Genomic DNA, 6330 nt, shown 5'->3' on the forward strand with positions numbered 1-6330 from the left:
GGACCTAGTTCTTCATGATGAAGACAAGGCAGAGGAGGTGGGTTCAAGTGTGCAAACTTGAGTTCTACCCTTCAGCTTTCTTTAGAAGCATTTGTACTAGGTACTCTTAGTCCACATAAAAATACTTGTGTTGTTTACTTTCTGCATTTATTATTTCGCAATAGTATTATACGGAACGCATAGAATAACCGGGTCCTTCTATAATCTGTTCACGAAAAAAATTGGACACCACACAAATCACCCCCTTCTGTGTGGTATTGAAGTATAAAACATCAATTGGTATCAGAGCCAAGGTCATGGGTTCGATTCCCAAGAGAAACATTATGCATGATGCAGGTGTTAGGAGCGGGATTGTTGGGTAACGCCAACATCCTGCCTATGGCAAGGCCCACGAGGGGGCTGGGTGGCCCGGGTTGGAGTCATGGTCGAACATGACACTTGGTTGATGGGCTTGGCTAAGATTTAAGAAATAAAGTTGTGCTCTTGCTATCAGCTATAGCTTTGGCATGATAGTAAGCGCTTGATCCTTACATGTGTATTTGTAGTTACATGAATTTTTGGGGTGGTTAGTTTGGTTTTCGGGAGGTTTTAGGTTGAAGTGGGACACTTAGTCCCAAGGCTAGAAGCTTAAGTTGTAAGAGTTGACCGGAGTTTGTCTTTTGGGTAGACGACTTCGGAATGGTATTTTGATGATTCCAATAGCTTTGTATGGTGATTTTGGACTTAGGCATATGTTCAGATGTGGTTTTGGAGGTCCGTACGTTGATTTGGTTCTTTTTGGCGAAAGTTGAAGGTTTTGAAGGTTGATAGGTTTGACCGGAAGTTGACTTTGTTGACATCGGGTTTGATTTTTTGTTCCTGGAGTTGCAATAGGTCCGTTGTGTCATTTGGGACTTGAATGCAAAATTTAAGGTCATTCCGAGTTGATTTGTTATGGTTCGAAATGAGTTTGGAAGTTAAGAGTTCACTAGTTCATTAGGCTTGAACGCGATGGGATTCATGGTTTTGATGTTGTTTTATGATATTTGAGGCTTCAAGTAAGTTCATTTTATGTTTTAGGATTGGTTGGAATGGTTGGACGGTATCCTGGGGACCTCGGGTGTGTTGCGAAGTGGTTTCGATTTATTTTGGATTTGTGTTGCATGGTTGAAGTGTTGCTTACTCTGGTGCATTTCCATCTGCTGAGTACTGGTCGCAGATGAAAGTTTGCAGGTGTAGGCAAGGGGCAGCGGAAGCGGACCAGGCTGGAGGTCAGGGAAAATCGCAGGTGTGGGAGGAAGGGCGCAGGTGCGAGGTCGCATTTGCGAAGGAGTAGCCACAGATCCAGTGGGATGGTCGCAAAAGTGAAAGTATGGGATTTGAGCTGGCTGGACTGCAGATGTAGGATTGTATCAGCAGAAGCCAAGCCGTTGATGTAGTCAAGTGACAACAAATGCGAAATCACTGGCAGTGATACATTTTCGAAGGGTTTTAGAGTTGTGGAGCTCTGTTGTAGGCGATTTTTGGGAGACTTTTCACCATAATTGAAGGGGTAAGTGAAGTTTATTCAATTTTGATGATAGATATTGATTACCCATGGATTATTTCATATAGTTTATGTGAATATGAGGTAGAATTTGGGGATTTTTTACCATGATTTGAGGGTCGATTTGAGGTTGGAATTGGATGAAAAACATATATTTGGACTTATCAGAATGGGTGTATAGAATTTGTGAGTTTTGTTTGGTTCCGAGGTACGGGCTTGGCATTGACTTTTTGGGTTGACTTTGCATTATTGATTCAAGATCTTATCTTTGTCTTTTGGAATTGTTTCCGATGGCTTTTGTTGATGATATTAAGTTATTTTGCCTAGATTCGAGTCACTCAGAGGCCGATTTGTGTGGGAAGGGCTTTTTGGAGTATTGATTTCCACGTTTTGAGGTAAGTAACATATCTAAACTTGGAATCAAGGGTAATTATCCCTGAGAACTATGTTATTTGAGATACGTTGGGTGACGCACGTGCTAGGTGACAAACGTGTGTGTGTGCACCAAAGTATTCATGATTTGGGTGGACTTTAGATTATTCGCGGACATGTTTTGCTATCAAGCCTCATTTTATCCATGTTTTCTCTACTTGTATGATTATTTGAGCTCTGATTCATTTCAGAAATCATGTCTAGGCTATGAGATTATTTTTTGAGATGTGATAGGCTATTCTCGCTGAATTAAGATATTTGCCTTAGTTGTACATATACTCTCAGTCATGATGCTATATCCGTGTATGATATCTCGGTCTCAGTTTTTTCTTATTTTGATATCTCACATGTTGTTGATGCCTCATACGTATAACATCATTGAATTAAGTATTGTGAGATGTGGTTAACTAAGACTTGAGCGGTAGATGAATGATTTTGGACTATAGTGCCGATGTAGTATTGCTTTTGAGGTGACGTGTACGCCAGGCCCGTATTTGGATAACTAGTACTCATTAGGGGAGACGCGCGCACCAGGCCCAACTATTGGGCTATATGATATTGATTAGCGCTTGGGCCGTGATATGCCCCTCCGGAGTCTGATATTACAGGGAGCACAAGCACATTGAGATATACGTGCTTTGGTGAGGGGCATTTGTGCTACGCACCCGTACAGTGTTAAGTGTTGTTGTGTGTGATGGTGAGGGGAATTGTGCTAGGAACTGTGAACGTGCTGAGTGTGGTTATTCTTGATGGTTCACAGTGAAGATATTAATTATACATGCATATTTGACATATAAGCATAGAGATGTATTTTTCTCATGCTATCTGGTAAATAATATGTCTTACCTGTGTCGGGCTTGCCTACTATATTTGGATATCGTGTCTAAATTCCTGTAATTTGTGAACGAGCTGAACCTGACATCATTGAGTTATTTATATTTACTATTTCCTTTATATTCTGAGTTGTTTTTTGATTATTGATGTTGGTCACTAACTATTTCTTCTGAGCTCGTCACTGCTTTCAGCCCAAGATTAGGTTTGTTACTTATTGAGTACATATGGTCGGTTGTACTCATACTATACTCTGCACTTCATATGCAGATCTAGGTGCTTCTAGACGATATGATTTCTAGAGTTCGCACCGGTACCAATTGAGAAGACTACAAGGTAGCTCCTATGTCATTCGCTGACCTTGGAGTATTCGTTCATTTACTTTTGTCAGTATTGTTCTATTGTTCAGACAGTCGTATTGAGGATTTGGCCTTGTATTTTTGACATTCAGTACTGCTCATGTACTCGTTGGCACCAGATCTTAAGGATGGTTGTAGTATATTATTGTGGTTTTCTCAGTTATTTCATGTTAATTCCGCCGTTGAGATTTGTTAAGTTATATTTTATTGATCTCATTGTTATTGTAAAACTTTTGGCTTGCCTAGCAAGTAGTGTTAGGCGCCGTCGCGGCTCCGGTGAGAGTTGGGTCATGACAGTAGAACTAGTTTATTTCGTGTATTTACCTATTACATTCCCTTTACTTATCCCATGCCTTTTACTTGTTACATGCCTTTACTTATTACATGCCTTTACTTGTTACATGCCCTTACTTGTTACGTGCATTTACTTGTTAAGTGCCTCTACTTGTTACTTGCCTTTACTTGTTTCATATCTATAATATTTTCATGCCTTTGCTTGTTACATGTCTTTACTTGTTCCATACCTTACTTGTTTCACGCCTTATTCGCCTACGCTAGGTTAGATTGTGTTACCACTTGATTGTTCATGTGTTAATCAAATTATTTTGGTTCTTCTTGAGTTATATGAGTTAGATTAGCTCTTGGATATAGGATTGCCATTACTCCTTGTTCATGTTATCCTTTTCCTTAATGATTTATGCTTATCCATTCTCCTTGATATTATATTATGAACCTTGTCATGTTTGGTTGTTTATTGGATGTTTTTGTATGAATTGGTATGTAGGATCGGGTTGCCGCCACAATATTATTTTTGTGTGATTGAATTGGGTTGTGCACAACAACATATATGTTATGGAATTTGGTGTTAGTTTGTGATATAGCCTTTCTTGGTGAGTGTTGGCTATGTTATTCATGGATATCATATCTTACCCATTGATTTGAGCTGCTAAGAAGGTTTTAGTTGTGCTATTCGAGAAACATGGTTATTACTTCTATTATTGGATCCTTTTAGTATTTTTTGTCTTATTTCCTATTATTATTATTATTATTATTATTATTATTATTATTATTATTATTATTATTACTATTTTCTCTCTTGTTATTTCTATTGCTTATCAATTATACACGTTTATATGGTAAGTGTCTTATCATAGCCTCCTCACTACCTCGTCGGGGATAGACTCGATACTTACTGAGCATATTGGGTCACTTATACTAATATTACACTTTTGCACTTCTTGTGCATATTCAGACATTGGTACCAGCGGAGTCCCGAGAGGTGCTTAGTCGTTACCAAATAGGCGACTCGAGGTGTAGAGCTGCATACTCGACCGTTGGCCTTAAAATCACCTTTCTATTATCTCCATTACTGTTTATTGTATCGGACAATATTGATTCCTTGAAAATATTGTATTTAGTATTTCTATAGCTCAAGTACTCTGGGACACACAAACTTGAGAGGTTGATTAGACAGCGCTTGGTTTCAGACTTATTATATATTTCTGAGCTTTCACTCTTTATCTATATTAATATGTTGTTAACTATTAGTCTTACCTAGAAAGCTGTGTTAGGTGTCATCACAACCCCTTTGGTTGGAAGTTTGGGTTGTGAAGTGTTGGTATCAAAGCACTAGGTTGCATAGGTCTCACGAGTCATGAGCAAGCTTAGTAGAGTCTTTAGGGTCGGTATGGAGACGTATGTACTTATCTTCGAGAGCTATAGGCTTTTAGGAAACTTCTCTTTCTTTATTTCTATATCATGTGATATTTTGAATCTTTAATATCTATTATCACACAGATGGTGAGGACACATACTTCGGCCGCAACAGTGCAGGAACTAGAGCCCTAAGTTGTAGCCACTACCAGGGGTAGAGGCCGGGATAAATGTAGGGGCACAGTCAGAGCCCAGCCTAGTGCACGTGCAGCAGCACCTATAACTACTCATGTTTATGCTAGAGCAGCATCAGTCGAGCCTCAAATAGCTCCAGATGATGAGATTCCAGTTCAGGATGAGCCAATGGGACTAACTCAGTTTCCATAACAAGTTCATTGATACCCTAGTGCTTAAAGAGGACTTAGTCCGTATAGTTGGCCTCATGGACAACATAATTTAGGCATATGTGCTCCCTATTGCACCTGCCATTTGTCAGGATGGGGGATGAGCTTAGACTCTCGCTACTCGTACTCCAAGGTAGATGGTGCATGGGTATCAGACCCTGGGGGTGCTACCAGTTGGGATGGTTCAGCCTATTGTTGTCGTACAACCTAAGGTTAGGCCCGGGATAATTAGTTAATGAGCTTAATTGTATTGATATGTTCCAGAAGTCATATCCTCATCACTTTAGTTGTGCTCCTTCAGAGGATGCCCAGGATTTCTTGGATCGATATCATGAGATCTTGCATAATATAGGACTAGTTGAGTCTAACAGAGTTGATTTCACTGTCTTTCATATGTATGGTTCGACCAAGAGGTGGTGGAAAACCAATGAGATAGGAAGACTAGAATGATTGCCTTGTCTTACATGGGCTTAGTTTCAAAATCTTTTCTTGGTGAAGTTTATCCCGGTCACCTAGAGAGATGATCTATGTAGCCAGTATGAGCGCCTTCGGCAGGGTGCTATGACAGTCACCTAGTATGAGATGAGATTTGTTGATATGTATCATCATGAAGCTAATCCTGATCCCTACTGAGAGGGAGAAGGTGCAAAGGTTCATAGAGGGTCATGCTCATGGTATTAGACTTCAGATGGCTAGAGATGCCGAGAGTAAGACTTCATTCACTCAAGTAGTTGAGATTTCTAAGAGGATTAAGCGGATTCATGGCCAGGGGATAGTGGCTAAGATAAAAGGCCTTATCATTTTAGTAGTTTTAGTGGTGCCTAATCTGATAGAGGCCATTCAATAAGGCCTAGATAATCAACACTTTAGGTTTCTAGTGGTACTTCAGGTGGCCATAGTGCTTATGGTTATCTTTCTAGAAGCCATCATTTAGAGCGTCTCCAACTCCAATCAATGCACCTATACAGAGATTCTATAGTGGTGATACGAGTCATTAATGATAGCCCCAAACTCACCAGCTACATCGGATGAAGGGTTTCTTCGAGTGTGGGGACATACGGAATTACACGAGGCATTGCCTGAGATTATGGGGTAGAGTACAGCAGGATAGCTAGTTTGTTATTTC

The sequence above is a fragment of the Nicotiana attenuata genome, unplaced genomic scaffold (assembly GCF_001879085.1).
Source record: "Nicotiana attenuata strain UT unplaced genomic scaffold, NIATTr2, whole genome shotgun sequence".
Taxonomy (NCBI): domain Eukaryota; kingdom Viridiplantae; phylum Streptophyta; class Magnoliopsida; order Solanales; family Solanaceae; genus Nicotiana; species Nicotiana attenuata.